General features: G+C 41.7%; 1 long non-coding RNA gene across 1 annotated transcript in view; it reads left to right on the top strand.

Annotated features, from left to right (window-relative positions):
* The first annotated feature begins 13,449 nt into the window (after nt 1–13,449).
* Nucleotides 13,450–20,861, top strand: part of LOC121637430 — a 30,596-nt gene continuing 23,184 nt past the window's right edge. Inside the window, exons 1-2 of the long non-coding RNA XR_006009842.1 lie at nt 13,450–13,837; nt 15,445–15,618. This is a non-coding gene — a long non-coding RNA (uncharacterized LOC121637430). The remainder of the gene's footprint in view (nt 13,838–15,444; nt 15,619–20,861) is intronic.

Raw genomic sequence — 20,861 nt, 5'->3', positions numbered from 1 at the left:
AAAACGTCAAGAAAACCATTTAAATAACTTGTATGATTAGATGCATTCAGTGCCACTTATAGTCTGGATTATAAACCTGAAAAGAAATCTGACTTGTTGGTAACTTTAGGAATCTACCTGGAACATTTGCTCCTGATCAGTGAAGTTCATTTAAAGCTCAAAACACACATAAAGAGTTCCCACTGAGTGGATGAGCGATTACAGATAATTCAAACTGAACTGGACTTAAAAACTGGCTGAAATGTTCAACTTTGCTGCTCCAAGTAGCTGCAGGAACGTTTCAAAGTGCAGCTGAACCGCACCTTAATGTCATCCATTCATAACAGCATTTCTGAAATAGTTAAACTAATCAAGCTCCTTCTTAGGGGTTGTGTGGATACATCACCAGGTCACACTGTAATCCATGTTAGCCACTTCCATCCATGATAGTCTAACGACTGGCTGCAGTTAACATGTATGATCAACACAGTAAATAAGTACATCCCAGCTAGACTCCGGCTGTTGAGGGAAGGCTTCGGTCGCAGGCAGAACTCAGTTCTATTTGGACAAGGTCAGACTTTTTGGCCAGGAAAGATCTTCACGTAGCTTCAGACCCATCTGAGCCTGATGAATCATGGGAGCTCACAACATGATGAAGAACTGCTAACCTTCAGAGATGTGACCTTTCTACACTCATTCCTGGGCTGTTTTTTCTTTTTCTTTCTCTTTTAGACTTCATACCACACGCTGTGAGAACAAGGCTGGATGTTGTTTTTCTTGCATTATCCGCTGATGACCTTTGAATTTCTTTGGATATTAGATACTGTAGCTCACCAAAAAGCTCCAGTACTCTAGCAGACAGACATTAAAATCCCATCCTTTATGCAACAGTGCTTATTCTTCTGAGTAGGGGAGACATGACCCTCAAACTGCTGCCATATTCATACAGGAAGTCTGATTTTTTGTTCGTGCACCTGTTTGGTCATTTTGAGCCAACAAAACAAGCCTGCTCGCGTTGAGTCTCTGAGTGCTGCAGCTGTTGCTGGTTTTGTTGTATAAGTGTATGAAATGGTCTCTTTTCACAAACAAAAGTCCTTTTCAGTTGCTTCAAACCTCATGTAGACCATAATGGATGACAAATTCCTGTTTTGTATCAGCTAACTAGAAGTTTAATTGACATAATAAATTAATAATTGTGACCTCAAATCTTATATCTCAAAGTTGTGGATAATATAATACCAGCTTAGCGATTGTGCGCGATTGTCACACTATATTTACCCTTAAAACTCCTCTAGATCCCCGAGCACCATCATTTCTACCACCGCCAGTGTCCCAGGAGCAGTAGTGTGTAGCTCTGTGGGATAAACTGTGATGGATAGTTACCCTTTAGGTGATCTACAGAAGTTTTTCAAGCATTTCTGTTCTGTCCAGGAGGTTTACAATCCAGCCACTAAATGTAGTTTTATTCAGAGACTCTATCTGGTAAATTCACAATGATCCCTGATAACAGCATTATTTATCACATTCCATCATAAAAAGATCACCATCACTACTATGTTGCTAAGAGACCTCTATTCAGACCTGGACATGATGATGAAGCCACTTCCTGTCAGACTTTCCACCAATCAGAGAGCTTAGATTGATGGTAACGTCCAATCAGGAGCAGCCAAAGATCAACCAGTGAGCAGAAAGTTCTATGTGTGTATGAAAAGAAGAAAAATAATGCTCCTCTATGGCTGGAATAAAGCCAAGAAGACGTTTCTGATGCACGGTGGCGCCACAAAGCAGCTGAGCTGGAGTTGGTTTAGTGAGGATAGCAGGTAAATAGTAGCAGGAATAACTGGAAATGAGGAAAAGTGGAAACATGGAAATAGTTTCTGTTGTGTGTTTGTTTCAATGCCAAAATTTATCCTCCTAAAAGCCAAGACTTGAGAGAACGATGAGATAAGATAAGATAAGATAAGATGTACTTTATTAATCCAGAAGGAAATTTTGAACACCAGTTGCCCATGCCCCATACAAAAGCTTGCATATATTATAAATAAATAAAGTTAAGAATTCTATTACTAAAAATCAATCAATAAAAACCATCAATCATAATAAAATCACAAGTCCATCCTGATGTATTACAGCCTGGGAAGCTCCATCTCCACTATTCCTTACTTCTGCTCTGCCCCCCTCCCTCACCCCGCCCCTCCAGAGAGATGTGCAGCCTAATAGCAGAGGGAACAAAGGACTTCCTAAGTCTGTCCGTGGCACATCGGACCTATATCAACCTGTTGCTGAATGTGCTCCTCCTCTGTGATAAGACAGAATACAGGGTATGTGTGGCATTGTCCATGATGGAGTGAAATTTGGACAGAATTTTTTGTTCTGCCACTGCCTCCACTGACTCCAGCTTCGATCCCACCGCCGATCCGGCCTTTTTAATCAACTTATTCAGCCGATTTAGGCTCTTTCTCCTGATACAGCACCCCCAACAGACCACAGCATAAAAGAGCACGCTGGCAACCATTGACTGGCAGAACATGTTCATCAGCGAGGCTACAGATGTTGAAGAACATGTTCTGGTCAGCTTTTACGCTGCTATATCTATTCATACGTTCATTTTACATCATTTTAGCCTCAGAATCTGACAGCTGCTACAGACTGGTTTATACTGGGATTAAAAGCTGCTACAGACTGGTTTATACTGGGATTAAAAGCTCCAGCTGCTACAGACTGGTTTATGTGGGGAAAAAAGGTGGACCAAAATAATTTAGAGCTCTAAGGCTCAATAAAAATATGTGGAAGCAGCCACAGTCTAAAATCTGACACTTTTAATTCTCAGTAGCAAAGTTTCTGATCATGCATCTGGACTGAAATCTGTGCTGGGAACCATCGCTGTTACCTGCCATTAACATCAAAACAAAATACTGCATTACTAGAATAAAAATGCTTTTTACTCAATCTGCATCCATTCAGCTCACATGTGACAGATGGACACATCTTCTTCTCAAACCTGAAACTATCTGCATGCTTCTACTTATCAGTCTTTGCTTTCATCATTTGCATTTTGAAGACATATTGACAATTATTTTAATGAACACAAAGCTGAAGTCAGTCATTTAAAAGAAGAACATAAACCAAAGATTTCATGTGGATTCTATTTCATGTTTTGAGTATCCCAAGAGGCTGAGAAATAAAGATTTTAGTGGACAGTTACAAAGTTGTCTTGTTAGGGTTTTAGTCTTTTTCGCAGTGAAGATAGGACCCGCTGCTCAGTTGTCTTCACGCCATCATCTTAGCAAAAATAGCACCTGAACAAATATCCCATCCAGCTTCCAGGTTGTACACATGTACAAGAGAACATACAGTCCCTGCAATATTATTAGGTCCAATGTTTAAATACTTGTTAATACAAGTATCTAATCCGCCAATCACATGGCAGCAGCTTGTGTGGACCATACATTTGATGAAGATTCTGCTAAAGACAAGCCAGTCTGAGTATGTCAGAAACTGCTGATCACCAGGATTTTCACACGCAACCATCTCCAAAAGTTTCCAGAGAACGGTCTGAAGAAGAGAAAACATCCAGCTGTTGATGTCAGAGGAGAATGGACTGACTGGTTGGCGATGTTAGAAAGCCAACAGGAAGTCAGATAAGCACTGGTTCCAGCCAAGGTCTGCAGAACAGCATCTCTGAACACACAACACGTCCAGCCTTGAAGCAGATGGGCTACAGCAGCAGAAGACCACACCGGGTGCCTCCTGTCAGCTAAGAACAGGAAACTGAGGCTACAATTCACACACACTCACCAACACTGGACAATAGAAGATGGAGAAACGTTGCTGGTCTAATGAGTCTCCATTTCAGCTCCACATTCAGATGCTAGGATCAGAATCTGCTGGAAACATCATGAAAACATGGATCCATCCTGCCTTGGATCAGCGATGGCCAGAGTTGTGCCGTGTGCAATTAAAAATGACTGTACAATGTGGAACTGTAGAGTTTCATTAACAGGAAGAGGAAAGAGATGTAGTTGAACCCAAAGTAACATAAAACCATGAGATGTTTTTCTGTTGCTTGTTTGTCTTATTGCAGCTTCCAGGAAGACAGAACTAAATCACGACAGCATGGCTTCAGACGAGGAGAGTCCCGGATCATTTATATGTGTGTGTGATTGTGTGTGTGAAACAGAGACTAGAATCAGGTGTGTATGAAGTCTTATGTTTTATTTCTGATCTGGATAAATTGTTGTTTTTATAATGTAAAGAACTTTGTGCTGCTTTTTGCATGAAAGTGTTCTATAAATAAAATTTGATTTGATTTGATCTGATGTAAAAAGTTTCATAAAGGCCATGCTATTTGTGTGTGTTGCATGAGATCATGTTGGATTAGCAACACAGAGATTGGAGATTGATGTGATATCTAACGATACCACCCCGGACACTATTAGTAGCTGCCCTGGAGCAATATACTTTCAAATAATTTGATATTTTAGCAAAATAAACTCATTTGCTGTCTTGTGAGGAGCTTGATGTAAGAATGAAGAGCCACATGGAGCCAGAAGTGGCTGGTTAACCAACTTTGGCACAAAGATTGAAAGTGAAGTTGCCTTCTCTCTGTACACAAATAAAAACATCACTTTTCCACATTAAACGAAGCGCATAAAGCAATAGATTGGTTTGAATGCAGTGACTTCTCTATCTTTTGATCACTGTAAAAATTTTTGACAAATTATCTTTTTTAAGTTTTTGTCAAATGTGGCAGATCTTTTTATTATTGACCCATGGAGATGATAAATAAACCGTACAACATCTGAGCTAACAGAAGAATATGTTTAACAGCAGGCATAATTATAATTATGCATCTTAACAGCACAGTGACAATATTAAAGGTCAGAACCAACCCCAGTGAAAATGTTAATGCTGTGCAGTTGTAGAAACACTTTGAAAATAAATATTTTCACACATTGTTGTGGGTACAACATGGTTTAATTCTACCAAAAGTACATCTGCAGTTATACCCACAGTGCAGGAACACCCAAAGCAAGTCATTTTGTTGAACGGGTCAATTTTAATGAGATTGTACAGCCAGCAGCCAAGCACCAATTAAGTCTAATGAATCAATTTAGGTGGTAAAATGCACTCTGAAAGCTTTTGTTAAGTACCTATTAAATAGTATAAGAAAGCTTGAGCTGTGATTGATTTCAGTCACCTTCAGTTTTTTCTGATGAACAAGTGTGCAAATTATTGCTTACGGCAAATGTTTAACCCATTCAGATCAATTCAGTGTTTTCATTCTTCCTATTAATTTTTAAGACACCAGAAATGATAAAAGGCTGTTTTATTGTTTTAAGGGTAACATCAGTAAATGACAGTAAAGCCAAAGCTTTTACCTTTTCAAATGTTTTTTATTGACTGATTCTGGTTCACAGGGTGAGAAATGACCCTTACCTGGCTTCTTGTCATGTGGCTTTAAACAACAAACAATCCACAGTATACTTAAACATGGAACTGTCCCTGCTTTGTTCCGAGTGCTGAGTCAAACAGGAAGTGATGATTCTTTTCGCCAATCAGTGGACTGCAATGTGTCAAGCTCCACCCTTTAGGGTCAGATCAATAAGGCCTGGTACACACACAAGGTTTGTTTTAATCTGATGAGATCTTTTATCTGTTCGAGACCTCACACGAAGATAAAAAATCCGGCATGTGTTGATCATACTGTGTGTTGGCTCAGATAATATCACCACAGAACAACGCATGTCTCACGATGCTGTCCCGCAACCGATCTACAATCTAGTCCTCCGAGCCGGAAATCTCGCATGACCGAACATGATCTAACAAAAACGAAGAAGAACCAGCAACAACCAGAAAACACAACATCCAGCATGGAAGAGGACATACAAGACGAGGTAATGATGGTGGTTTTGGGACTATTATTAACAGAAAAATCCAGAACTGAAGAAAATAACATTTTTGTTCTCGGACAGAAATGATGAACTTTCTCCCACTGGCACCGTCCCAACTGACAGTGAGGGCACGGCCCCTTCGCTTTCAGCGGATAAAAGTGAGATCTGATCCATCACGACCTTTAATAAATACTGTAAATACAGCTCTTCCTGTTTCCTCTTTGTTGGAAAGTTACACTGATCAGCCACTTTATTAGCTGCTAGTACCTGGCAGGACACCTTTTTCATTCTCTGGTGTGGTAGGTGGAAGCAGGTGGTGAAAACCTTCCTCAGAGGTTTTTCTCCATATTGACATGACAGCATCACACAGTTGCTGCAGGTTTGTCGGCTGCATCCATGATGAGAATCTCCCGTTCCACCACATCCCAAAGCTGCTCTACTGGACTGAGATCTGGTGGTTATGGAGGCCGTTGGAGTCCAGTGAACTCATCGTCATGTTCTAGAAAGCAGGTGGAGATGATCTGAGCTTTGTTATCCTGCTGGAAGTAGCATCAGAAGATGCTCCACTGTGGTCATAAAGGGATGGACATGGTCAGCAACAATACTCAGGTAGGCTGTGCTGGTTAAACCAGACCACGATGGTACTAAGGGGCCCAAAGTGGGCCAAGAAAATATCCCCCCACCATTACACCAGCAGCAGCCTGAAGCGTTGATCCAAGGCAGGATGGATCCATGTTTTCATGATGTTGCTTGCTGTCAATGACTTCTCTAACAAACAGCTTTAAGTGTCCTCTGACATGTGAGATGGTGAGGAAAAAGTAGACAGAACAAAGAGTGGAAAGTCTGAGGAAGCAGTGAAACCGGAAGTGAACAGAACTGAATCCAAAGGAGGAGCAGAAGGAATGTCATTATAGAAGTCCCCTGATCACAGTAGTTAAATAATTTCTCTGTGGACTGGCCACTGTCTTGTTCGATGCTTTGAGTGCAGACCAAGCAGTCTCTGCACCTTCCTGCCCTACCCCCCTCAGAAAAAGCACATTTGGGACGCTGTGGCGCCGAACTGGGGGGTTAAAGGAGATGGATTCTAGGGACTAATGATTTACAGGGGCCCAGAAGGGCCCTCAATGCAATTGTAATACTAAAATGATCTAATACTCAATGATAAACAATCACGCAAACACTTTAGGTACAATGCATTGGTATCACTAAGTTTCTTTGTTGTGGAAACATTTCTGAACACCCCCCCCCCCCCCCCCCCTCTATATTTACCTTAAATGGTTCAGTCCACCTGCTCCTTCAGCTGCGGAGCTCAGCGCTACAGACAGCGAGTGGAGGCTAAGATGGCAGGATGCCTCAAAAATTGATAAGTTTAAAAAGAAAAGAAAAAAGCTGAGACTGGAGAGAGAACAGAGGTGTCGGCAGTACGTCACCCAGTTATTTCAGAGGCGAGATGGTCAGTTAGTTCGTCTGATGGAAAGTTGTGGAACATCAGCTTGTTGTCTCTTCTAAACTTTGTCCATATAAACTAGCTCACTTTGCCCATATTTCTCTGGATTTTATTCATTTTACCATTATTTTAGTCAAATAATCAACACAGGCAAACGATCAGGAAGCTGCTCTGCTAAAAACATCATGCATGTTTCGAACAGACACAAGAGCAGCCGAAGCAGATGCCAGATTAATTTATTTGTTTTTATTTATTAATTATTTTTTGCCTCTTGTTCAGTGATAATGTTCAATGATAGCGCTCACAATACAATAAATCATAAAAAACAAGCGGCCATTTTGTTTTTGATGTTTTAGCTGAGATTTGATGTGTTTCTCCACAGATTATATATGCATTTCATTTTCATGGAAGAGGTTATTTTGGATTTAAGTTTTGTATTTTAAGTAATTGATGTTGAGATAATTTATTAAGTATTTAGAAAAAGAGAGATGGGTTTTGGAGTATAAAGCAAATAATTAAATGAACTGCATTGTATGTTTTAGTGCTTCCCCTACCAAGTAGCCTAACTGTCATGTTTTTCTTTACACAAATATAGGTATGATGGTCAAAATATCATTAAAATTTCTAATTTTATGTATTACACTATCAAAATTTTTTTTGGGGGGGCAACACTTCAGTTTCTTTCCATGGGGCCCAAAATCCCTGGTGGCACCCCTGCAGGGACGTACATGAATTCAGGAGGGGAGAGTGTAACTAGCACCTGGTTGTTCAAAAAATTTAATTCGGATAAAAGCTATCTGAATTTGGTAATCCATTTTTTCAGGATTGAGGATCACGTAATCCGGCTTACTTTTACCCCGGTAAAAGCAAAATAGAACTGGATCACCCTGATCCAAAATCCTGTTTTTCAGGATCACAAAATCCAGATTTCCTGCATGTAGATCAGTGTTCGCTGCCGGCCATGTGAAGAACAGCTGGTGGAAGAGACGGTCTGCATGCTTTGCAAGTGGATCCACCGGGACCATGTAACATAATACGTGCATGATAATCCTGTTTTTTTGGCTCAAAGTTATTCAGATTCTGCTCAAAAGTTTTGAACAACCCAAGCTGAGGGTTTTATTCGGATAACAACCAGGATTGGATTACGTGATCCAAGTGGATTTCGGAATCCAGATTTCCCTTTTGAACTAATCATTTTCCAGATTTGATCCTATCCGATAACCGAAATCTGATCGGATTACGTTTGAACAATCAGCACGTCTTAAAATTAAGTCTTGAAATGATCATCTTTTTATTAAAGATAATTGGAACTGAAATACAGCTTCTATGCATTAAAACAGTTAAGTGTTGACAATGAATGAATTTACATTAAGAAACCATCTATATAAAGTGATCAAATGGATAAAAAGATGGGAAAAGATCTTCCTCTAAAGAACTGTTAGCACTACATTTCAATGCAACTCTGTGAGGAGCTGGCCAATCACTGAGCTCCAAAGCCTCAGGTGATCAAGCCTTGTATTCATTTCCTCTTAGTTACTTCCTGAAGGAGAAAATGGTGTACGGTTACAATGTGCATAGCTAACCCTGCACTGACTGCCATCAGGGTAAGAAACTTAATTGATTACTGGCGATGTTATAAAGTGCAATATCATTGATTGGTGATAATACATGTGATAGACAGCATATTAATGTAATGAGCTTTTGGATTTTCTCTGGTCAACCCATACATAAGGATTTTTTTCCAGTGATGTTGATGGATCAGGAGTCACACCTGACCCAGAACGGAAGAACTTCCAACTGGATTTACCATGGATGTTCATATCCTGAAACCCAAAAAGATTCCCAGTGCAAACTGGATGACGAGCCAACAGAACCATGAGCACAAGTGTATGTGCAGCCTCACTTCCCCGCCCTCGTGGGTTGTGTGGTAGGATCAGCGAGCACTGGCATACTGACACTGGAACCGATTCTGATCTTGACACGACACTGATTTAAACAAAAAGAGCCCCAACAAGCAATAAGACTGATTTGGAAACTGGGTTCTATTTCGTTTACTTTTTTGAAAATGCCTCTCTTGCCAGTTTTTTTATTTTGTTATTCCTTTTTCATACACTGTCCAAGGTGTTCAATTGTGTGTTACTGTGTTGTTCTTGTTGAAACAAGTTACCACAACTAACTACAGTCATTGTTGTATGTCATTACTGAGGTCAAACTACCGGCTCTTAAAGATTTAGTTTCTTCTGTTACTCGTCCAGCCACTATCATAGATCATTGCCTGTTACTCTGCTATCACGCTGTAATAGAGGGTTACAGTTCTGGCGAGCTAGCCAGGAGCCAGTTGGTTTGAACATCAATATTGAATGTCCAATGAATATTGTAAAGAGGTGTGGTGTTAAGTTCCCGAACGCAGTTATAATTAGTGTTATAATAGTAATTGAGGAGAACAAGATGAACGGGTCATTGACTTCGTTAAAGAAAATGGGTCTATTGAAAGAACCATTTTAGTTGATGAAGAAAAATCTGAGTTTTATCAAAACCTGATCGTTGAGTATACATATGGCACAGCTATAGAAACATTAAATGGAATATTACCATACAGATATGCCTTGGAGAACAATCCCAGTACTGTTTACACTATCAGAGCCCTGAGCAGCGCATACCAAACTGAGGTCAGAGGTAGTATCACCAAAACTTACCTGTTGGAGCTTAAGGCCTTAACCAAACTGAGCGGTGCTGAGTACACACATTCGCTTAAAGAAGTGACTTCCCAGATTAGTAAAGATATTGAAGCTATGAGCTCTAAACGGAGGATGTTCCTCTTGCCCATACTGAAACCCACATTTTGGCCCAGAGGGCTATTACTTCAACCTGCAGAATCCCCCATTCTTGTTCTAAGACACTCCTCACAGAAATAATTACCTTTCTCCTACTGGCACCGTCCCAATTGACGGTGTGGACACACCCCCTTCACTTTCAGCAGATGACATGGACCCACCAGAGATTCAAAAGGCTGTGGTTGAGCACATTATGAGAAGCGAAGTGATCAGTCCCCACTTCCAGTCTCAACTAAGGCTTCGTTCCTTCTGTGGAAAGACTCCCACGCCCAATAAATGGTAAATGGTCCGTATTTATATAGCGCTTTACTGTACCTGGAACGATAGCCAAAGATTTACATTATACATCACATTCACCCATTCACACACACATTCACACACTGATGGCGGAAGCTGCCATGCAAGGCGCTCAACCACGACCCATCAGGGGTTCGATGTCTTGCACAAGGACACCTCGACATGAACTCCACTTGGCCGAGGATCGAACCGGCAACCCTCGGGTTACGGGACGACTGCTCTACCTTGCTGAGCCATGCCGCCCCTAACAAGGTTGACCACAACACCTGGTGCTCGCATATTGATTTGCTGCTGAATGACTCTTGCATGCTTGTCCTTCAGATAAACAGAAAATTTCTGGAGAGCTTGCTCCCACCTGCAGCTGATGCAGTCCAAGGATTACGGCCTAATACCCCCCCCCTCTTAAACCTTAAACCTGGTAGCAAAAAGGGGTGGAGCTGCACCAAAAGAAGCAGACAGACAGCTTCTAAAGCAACTCTGCAGAGGGTGTTGGGACAGTGCTCTGCTCTCTACTCTGCAAGTTGAACAGGCGAGGAGCAGTCCGCTTTAATTTGCAGAGCTTCTTCTGGTGTTGCGTACAAAGGAAGACAGTTTGCAAGCAAAAGCCAGCTGCATGAAAAAACACATAAGTGTCAGAAAATGAGTCCAAGTTCAGTCTCAGAGTGCATGTGCAGACCCAAAGGAGAAACCAGAGGTTTGTCTCAGTGCCATTGAGGACCCTGTAAAGCAAGTTGCCACCTTGCAGAGCCAGTTGAGCTCTTTCATGGCAGAAAAGAAGAGAGGAGCTGGTAAAGAGGCAGCTGCACAGAAAGCCCAGAGCCGAACACCAGACAAAACAAATGGAAACATGACACCCCAGATCAGAGCAAAGCACACAGAACAGACCTCAGCCCTGGTACTGTTTTAAAGTGCAGAGAGGATGGACACATCTCCTCATCATGCACTGAGGCTCCCAACCCCGCCTTGGTGGCTTAAAAGCGAAAGCAGGTAGAGAAGAAACAAAGTAAGTGGGAAATGGAGGCCAACCCCAGCTCACATTTAAACAACTAACAGCTCCTGTAGCGGGACAGACAAATCAATATCTCTCAGCTATAAACGCCATAGCCAACTCACAAGCATGTACCAGCAAGAACAACCAAATGGCAGCCTCCTTCAAGTTTCCTAAAGGACTGATTACTGAGTACAGCTTTAGAGAACATAAAAAAGTAAAGAAGTTAACTGCTTGCTCAACATGGGTTCACAAGTCATGGCGATTCCACAGTCATTTTACAAACAACACCTCTCAAAGCAGAGGATCAAGTCACTTCATGACCTCTCAGAGGTAGAGGGAGCTGCAGGCCAGTCTGTCCCCTATTTAGGATACATTGAACTGGCTGTAATCTTTCCTAAAAGAGTTTGTTGGCACTACAATTAAAGTAAACACACTTGCTTTAGTTGTCCCTAATCTTAACACCATTACATAGCCTCTTGTACTTGTAGGCACCAACACCCTGCTTGTAAAGGCAAGCCTGGTTGACCGCCCACTCTGGGGGCCCTATAAGGTACCAGTCAGAATTTGTAATGAGTCTGGTCATGATGTTGTCATTCCCCCAAAGCACACACTTACCAGGCCACCTTGTTGAAGCAGCACAATGTCATCCAGGAGCCATCCCAAAAGACGGCGGAAGCTGAGTCCTCCCAAAATCCCCTGAGTTTTAATTTTGGTGAGTCGCCAATCCCACCTGAGTGGAAAGAATGCATCAACATGCATGATGTGTTTGCACAACACGCTGCAGATTTTGACTGAACAGGCATAGCAACACATTATATAAAGCTCTCAGACAAAACTCCTTTCAAACAGCGCACCCAACTGAACCAGTCTCGGGATACTGAGGCAGCCCGAAACAGGAGTTCAGGAGTTCTTTGATGCAGGATTTATCAGAGACTCGGAGTCTCCATTTTCATTGCGTTTTGTGTTCATGTTTTGTGTTCTACTTTGAGGAACATGCTGCGCTGTGATGGTGTCATGCTATCACGTAGCTGAGGCATCTATCGCTATCCAGCTGATACTCCTCATCTCAGGTCAGGCTACATTTGGCTGTGGGAACGCAAAGAGATTACAGTTTACAAACCATATCTGCACCCTAACCTTACCGTCTCAACCTGCTCCTGCTGGTGGACATGAGGCTGAATAAAACCCCAAGTGAACCGAGATTCCCGGGTTTCAAGTGGATCAGAGCTTCTTCGATCTGCACCTGAATGAGAATTAGCATTCAGACTATTCCAAAACAAACCATACTTTCCATGGAAGTGGGCTAAACAGCACCAGTGTGAGTGCACCCTTAGCTATCTCGTTCCCACGCATTAGTAATCTGTGGCAGTGACTTCATAATGCACAGCCAGGTGTTGTTTTTTTCTACGGATACCACCTGACGGGCTCTGTAGTTTCTACATGAGGTGAATTCTTAGGGAAACTGCTGAGTCCTTGTCATGGTTTTCTATTTTACTCTTTTCATGTTGAAAAGTTTTGGTTAACAGCAGTTTGGATCTGGAAATAGAAGCGGGGACTGTCAGTCCCTTTACTCCAACTCGTGCACATGTATACACACTGGAAAAAGAGCCTAATATGCATACACATGCACATACACACATGAAAGGGGACAATAGATGGGACACCTGCTTGTCTAAATCAGCCCACCCCCCCCTTCGGCTCTCTCTCTGAGTAGGTTAGCCATGCATGTCATGGTGAAATCCAGTGAATGATAATGAACTAAGAAAATGTGTGTGAAAGGGAGGAGAAGAGGATGTGGCATGCTTGTTGAATCACTCCCTCTATTCATCCTTCCGTTCACATATCTATCCATCTCTTCTATTCCTCCTCCTCCTCGTTGGTGGTGTGTCGGCTGCAGGGACAACCCCCGCGCTCTGACACACATGCACACCTCCACGATGTGTCACTACCCATTCCACCTGCCTCTTCCCGTCATTCCACGCCTGCTGTTCCATCTACCTACACTTGCTGCATCCCCTCCCTCATCCCTCAGTTTCTCCTTTATTTGAGTTTTTTATTTTTTTTAATCACTCTTCGTCTTCCTCTTCACTCCTCCATGTCCTCAACACCACCCCCCACTATGCCATGTGTCACCACTGCCGGGAAGAAAGAAAAATGCTGCCCTCGACGAGTGAAAGGAGAAGACGAAGTCAGAAGAAGAGACGATAGCGAAGGCTGGAGTGTGTTCATTGATGCTTCAATCCGTGATGAGCCAGACTCGGCTTTGATGGAATATCCCGGGCGGCAGAGAAGAGACGGAAAGAGGGAGAAGAGGGAAAAGAAGAAGCAGAGGAGAAGTGGGAAAGAAGATTAGCAAGACTGAGAAAACGGGACGGCCAGTGATCGCCTGGAGAGGGTACGAAGACAACAAAATGAAACGAAAGAACAAAAAAATGTGGCATGCTCTTGCCAATCATTTCTCTAACAACTCTCTCGTCTCTTCAGCTTTCTCTGTCTGCTGAGTTTTGTCCACAGGCTCTTTTCGGGACTTTGACTAATTGTGAAACCATTTTTCCAGACTCAGGCGAGAAAGACGAGACTTTCTATTACCTCCATTTCTGTTTCGTTCTAATTAATTCCCCCCCGTGCAGACCCCTCAAAGAGTCCCTCTCTTTTTTCCTCTCTGTAAGTCGAGCTCTATCTCTCTCTACCCCTGCGAGTTGTATTTTCCCGGCTCCCTCCATCTGTCTGCCTTTGAGAGGCAAATAATTGGACGTGGAGATTTTTTCAGCAGCTGAGCCAGAGGACCGAGGCAGCTCGGCTCTTCACACAAACAAAAACACAGTTGCACACACCTGGATCCCGGGTGTGCGCTTGTGAGAGCAAAAGCAGCAGCGTTTCATTCAGGACTTTACAACTTCTGGGTTGTTTTCCAGATTTTATATCGAGACTTTTTTCACAAATTACACTTGAAGAAAGTCAAAATAATTCTTTAATCCACTGCAGTGTGTAATTTTAAGTGAAGATTAAAAGAAACTGCAGTTATTGGGACTAGTTTTATTCATGGGTGAAGATGCTTTTGATGCTCTGCAGAATTTAAAGCTCTTTACGAAGCTGGCTGAAAATAATCAGATAACTGGTGTGATTTGATGGTTTTTAAGTAGTTTGAGTGATTTCATGACACATGTCATATTCTATAATCATTATTTAAAGAGAGTCTAGCTGCTGGCTCAGTTAGCAGTCTGCTTCTTCCTTATAACTGTTTGTTGTGCTGTTTGAGGAGAAACTGAAGGAAAAAGAGACACTGACTGAGAATGACGAGGGAGACTAATGACAGAGGTAGCCATGAAGACGATGAAGATGAGTTTTAGATGAGACGGTGTGTCTCCTGAGTGTCAGGACGTCAAGTTTCAGGGGACAAGCGGAGACCTTTCAGTCTACACACGGGGAAAAAAAAGCAGATTAATCAGAATGTCTTCATCTCTTCCCCTGAACGTCCAGATTTATTTACAATTATATAAAAGCAAAATAAAATCAGTAAGAAATAAGGAAAAATAAAAAGTAAAAGAACAAACTACAACTAAATATTTAATAAATTAATAACAATGAATAATATCAGAATAATTGCATAAATAAAAGTAAATTAATAAGAAAAATCAATTTATTAAATTAATAAAATAAAGACAGTGGTTTGTTGTAAAGATATAAAACGATAGGAAAACGTGAATCTGTATATTTACAAAGATAAAATAGGAATAAAATGAGCTAAAAATAAATGAATGATGAACACAAACTAAACCACAACGAGATGAGAGACTCTTTTTCAGTAAAACTCTTCATGATTAATTTTTTCAGTCTTTTTTCCCTCAAAAAAAAAAAATCTTGTGCTTTATTATTCACTATCTCTCTCTCTCTCTCTCTCTCTCTCTCTCTCTCTCTCTCTCTCCTCTTCACCTTCCCGCCCAACCACAACCTCCCTCCTCCTCCTCCTCTTCCTCCTCCTCCTTGTGCTCCTTCTCCTAGTGCTTAGCTCCATCCAGTCCAATCTCATTGTCCTCACACACACACCTCGCTGCTGACTGTGTGTGTGTGTGTGTGTGTGCGTGGGCTTTGGTGTGCATGTGTCCGGGGGAGGACGGTGGTGAAGCCGGTCGTTTCCACGCCACAGCTCGCCGGAGGTCCGGGTCCTGCTCTGAGGTGAGTTTTGTCTGTTTTTTTATCTGTTAAAGACACATAAACTTTTTACTTTGTGTCTAGTTTAGTTTTTTTTTTAAAGAAAATGTGTGTTTGGAGTTAGTGACAGTGCTGTAGGGTGTGTGTGCATGTAGTGGTGTAGGTGTGTGAGTATTTGGGGTCAAAGGTGGCGGCGGTGGCATTTGGCTGGCTGTAGGATTGGACTTGGAGCCGAGGTTGGGTCTCGGTGTGTTGCTGTGTGCGAGAGGACGAGCTTGGCTCAGTCCGTACGTGCTCTGCGTATGAATTACTGATCACGGTTTGAGTCGTACTCCCCACTCCACCACAACGAGCCCGTACACCCTCCTACAGCTTTTTCCACTTTTGCATCGTTCTAGTTTGAGCTCAGAGACTGAATTTGTAACTGAGCTGCCGAATCTGTGCCGGAAATGCAAATTCAAAGGCAACTAGTTCTGCTGCATGTGTACACACACATTCCACGGCAGATTTAAATATTTCCCGGCGGGCTCGGAGGGTGAACACAAATAGATCTAATTCTAAATCAGGACGAGAGCTCGACTCAAGCAGCCCTCCCTCCCGCTACAGCCAACTGCTTCTACACTTTGTGAAAAAAGAAAAGTTTAAAGATAGTCTGCAAAAAAAAAAAAAAAAACAGGTGAGTGATTTGTTGCTTAAAAAGGCGAACATGAAAACTCTTTACAAGATCTGGGGGTTGGGGGATAAAAGGGCATTAAAATTGGAAAAATACGACAACTGACAGCACCACCCTGGCAGAAAATGACACAAAAGATGTTGCATTGCAGCAAAATGGCTGAATTACTCCAAAAAGGTTGACTTTGTAAATATTTTTGGACAGTTTAAGCCATATGGATTGGTCTGTTCCGCCTCTTGGCTGTGGACGGATTAAGACTCAGGCTGGAGTTAAGATACAGATCTGAGGCTGATGAGTTTTGAGTTGTCTGCTCTACCTGTCTGTCTGCCTGCCGTATCTATACGACCAGAGCAGCGTTAAGATGACGGGATAGATCACAGCCGGCAGCTGCCTCCAGCGACCCCTGAAAGAGAGAGGAGGATGGAGAGGCAGCGATGTGGTGGAGGAAAAGAGACAGAGGACGACAGGGGGAACAGGGTGAAGGAGTGCTTGTGTGTTTATACGTCAAACTTCAAGTTTGTGACAAGAATGTGGGAGAGAAGTGAGATGGGGGTGAAGGGAAAGGATAAGATGTGCCGAAGGCTGGATGAGCAGCACCTGGTCTGAGAGAGAAAATAAAAGATAAGAGCGCTCGAAGAGAAGAAGGGAAAAGCGAGGGTGGGGTTGTCGAGGTGGTGAAGCCTCCAATATCTACCTACGGCTTGGATGTTAATACCACTTCTTTTCCCACGTCTTTATTTCTTTTTAAATAAAAGAGCCGACAGCAAAGAACAAAAGACAACATGATACATGCAAACCCTCTTCTCTGCATTCAGCAGGGCGAGGAGGAGGAGGAGGAGGAGGGAGGAAGATGAGTAAGACATAACATAGGAACTGACTGCGGTAATCAAAGTAAATAAAAGAAGTGAAAATAATCAGCTGTGTAGCTCCTTTCGAAATATCAAACATCTAAACATCAGAAATGAGTAAGAACAGAAATGTCAGGAGTAAAGGATCCATCTTCTTCTTAGAACAAGAATCACAACTTTCGAGGAAGTTAGATTTTCAGCGTAAACAGGCTGTGTACTACCACAAACTTAAATGTGTGAATCATTTTAACCAATACTTTAGCTGGCTGAAATAAATAGGAACAGTTTTGTGATTTAGGGACATCTGGTGCCAACAATAGATATTGCAGCCACTTGAAAGCTCGGGTGGACCTTTAAAGGTAGAAGATGTAAAAATGGCTGCCATCTAGTGGTAAACAGGCTCTAAATAAAAACCTGCCAACCTGCAGGTTAAAATCAGTTTGGTGGGTTTTAAATCAAAACTTACAGCCCTGTTGGTGGGTGATGGATTAATGAGGCATCTTGAAATGAGATTCAGCAGCAGACAGGGGGCGGGACGTCAGTTTGATGGGCACACCATGCAGCCAATCATAGACTAGGACCATACCAATATGTTAGAGACAGGAGGGGAAGATGGTGTTGACAGAATGCCGTAAACATTTTTATAAACAGACGTCAATAGAATCAATTTAGACAAACATGTATGATCAAATTAATTCATTTACATTTATCATCTGGATTATTTTCTCTGAAAAACAACATTTTTGGCTGGTGGAAATTATGATTGGCCAGTTGGAGGAATCTACCAGCCACATTAGCTGCTGACAAAACAGTTAATTTACAGCCCCGCAGGTAAAGGTGGACATAGAAATTACTTTAAATGCCAAGCACAGCTGTGAATGTACGGTGGCCATCAGAGACCAAAATTCTTCCAGACATAAAGACGTTTTTATCTGTGAGTGGTTTCAGTGGCCTCAGGTGCAGCAATGATGACACTACAGGTAACTACTTCAGTATTGTGTACATGTGTACCGTCTTCTTCTATGGTCCTTTTTGAGGTGTTACTTATCCCAAATGGAGCTCTAGCTTCTATCAAACTAAGCATTTAAAACTTTACATACAAAGTTTTTTGTCCATTCTGAGACACCGTAGTAAAATGGTGGCAGCTGCCATGTGTGTGAACCAACAAAAAGTAGATTTAAATGACTCGTTTTAAGAGAATAACAAGAACAGTAATTTTAGTAAAGTGATTAGATGGAAATTATCATTTTAGTGATTCACCAATGATTTTATGACACAATGCACCTTTGTGTGCACCGGTTTCACACACCATGCCAAGCATCAGACACCGGGAACGCTTATGACGCCTACCCTGTATCATCAGCGCGTAATGCACCATCTGCATTATTAGACCTCACAGACTTGTTTTATTCAGATGATTCAATGCGTCGACTCTGCTTTAAATCTGTCGGTGAGAGACTCAACATACCAGACTCCAAGAAATATGCCTCAAAGCATCTGTAGATGGCTTTAAAAGTAATCAGAAGTGTGATAATGGCCAGCTTTTAATGGGATTCTTCACAAAATTATGCATTATTTTTAATGTTAATTTTCTTTCTGCTCATGGATTTCCCACTGTGTTACACACTAGAATCAAACATATCTGATTTTATTCTGTCTTCTTAGCTTAAGATATAATTTGTTTGTAAGTCTTAGCTGACTATTTGAAACCCACTTATAACCCTTTAAATCCAGCCATGCTGAAGGCTGCTCACTTTTCCCCTCCCCCACACAGGCAATCCTACCATACCCTGAAGATGCTATGCTTCTCAGATTTCCGTATCTTCAGGAAGTACGTCTGATGCATGTCACTTATGGTCAGACTTTAAGGGTTAAAACTGTGCTTGAAAATGAGAAAGGTAACTGTTAATATGAACATTGATAGTCTTGAAACGATAAGGGAGAAGCTGGCAATAGTAAAGAGTCATTCAGTAGTGTTAGGTTACTAGCTTAGCTCGCAAGTAGCATACAAACACAGGCAGACCATCAGGATATGTACTAGCTTGGTGGATCATTGGCAAACGAGGTGGCAGCTAGCATGCCGGGCTGTGCTAGCTGCCGATGGATTGCAGTGTGTCAAGCTCCACCCTTTAGGACGGGATCGACCCCAACAGAAGATTCCCAAAAAAGTAGGACTGGTCAGATATTCTGGTACCCTTCCCAGGTTTTACCTGTGGAGACACAAAACAGAAAAAAAAATATATAAACGTCCTTTTTCCTAAGCAGACAGGAGTCTGTTACCACCAACTGTAGATAAATATGATGTCTCTGTTTCATTTCTATGCTTTAGTATTTTTACTATGCATGTGCAAAAAAACATGTCCAGTTAATACTTTATAACTCAGGGGAGAAATTAATCTCATAATTGTTACATAAACTACTAAATTTAAAATAAAACTCATGGAATTGACCTTTTGTTTTTTCAAGATACCAACCAACTATAAGTTATTACTTGATAGATTGTAAGATGATCAAGGTGTTATCGTTTAACACCTACTTCAGAAATGCGTGTTATTCTGTTTTCTTCCTGGATTTCCTAAATTCTAACAAAAAAGACCTATTTGTTTTATCATGTTTTTTTCTTTTTATAAATGAACCTGCTGTCTTTCGAGAAAAAAAAAAAAAAAAGATAATTAACTCTATCCTGAGATTTTTTTAGTTATAAACTTGGCCGCTCTCAGCTTCCGTAGAAATGGTTATATTGTTTTTATCACTTCTGCTGTGGAGACCATACATCGCTATAACCCAAGTTGTATTAAACGGAAGCGTTTTTTTCATCATAACACATCGCTGACGACCTATTTAGCTGCTGAGTATGCCGATGCACATGCTTCAAGTTACAGCATTTACTGCATTATTTCTTATGCTTATTTAACTTTAATTAAAAGTATCTGCTGAGGTTGAGCTGCAGATACAAGATTATATAATTTTTAAAAAGTGGAAAATATTACACTTCCATATTCATTTTAATGGCTGAGATTGTGGATGCTGGGACTGTGTAGCATCTCCAGGACTGTTTGTCCTGCCTCACTTAGCTCTCCCTACAAGATAATTAATGGTTGCTGAGAGTTACACATATTACAGGGCCTCATACACATTCACACCCATCACACTCTGCCAGTGATTTCAGCTGCGATAATTAAAGAAGCATTAACAGCAAGTGAATAAAACCTGCATCGATTCTTCTTCCTGTCATTTCTCTGGTGGTTGTTTTGTTTCTTCCTGTTTATCCTATTTCTGTCTTATTCTGCATCATTTTCTCATTCTTTTTGTCTTTCCACTACTGTATTAGTGCCTATGTCCTTGTTTTTCTTCCTTCTACCCTCATTTCCTCCTTTATCATTGCCTCCCTGCTCTTACACATCACCTCCTCCTCTTTAATCCCATCCTCTTCTTCCTCCTCTCCGGTATTCCCCAGAGATGAACCGATGTTCTGAGCGGTGATGGTGTATAGAGCTACTGTTGCAGGGATGAGATACGCTGTGTGTATATGTGAATGTGCACATGAATGCACACACTCTTACCAGCACACACACGCGCCTTGTCAACACCGCAGGTGCTGCATCAAGATAAATGAGCCGTCATTGGCCAATCAGGTCAGCCGGTGGGAGGGCGATGGAATACCAAGAAGCCAGATCAGCCAGTGGAGGTCAAGCCACCGACAGGGGAGATGTGTGTGTTTCTGTGTTAATGTGTACTGCAGCACA

The sequence above is a fragment of the Melanotaenia boesemani genome, chromosome 3, assembly GCF_017639745.1.
Source record: "Melanotaenia boesemani isolate fMelBoe1 chromosome 3, fMelBoe1.pri, whole genome shotgun sequence".
In the NCBI taxonomy this organism is placed as follows: domain Eukaryota; kingdom Metazoa; phylum Chordata; class Actinopteri; order Atheriniformes; family Melanotaeniidae; genus Melanotaenia; species Melanotaenia boesemani.
The sequence above is the reverse complement of the archived record's forward strand: the minus strand, read 5'-3'. Positions and strand labels throughout refer to the sequence as shown.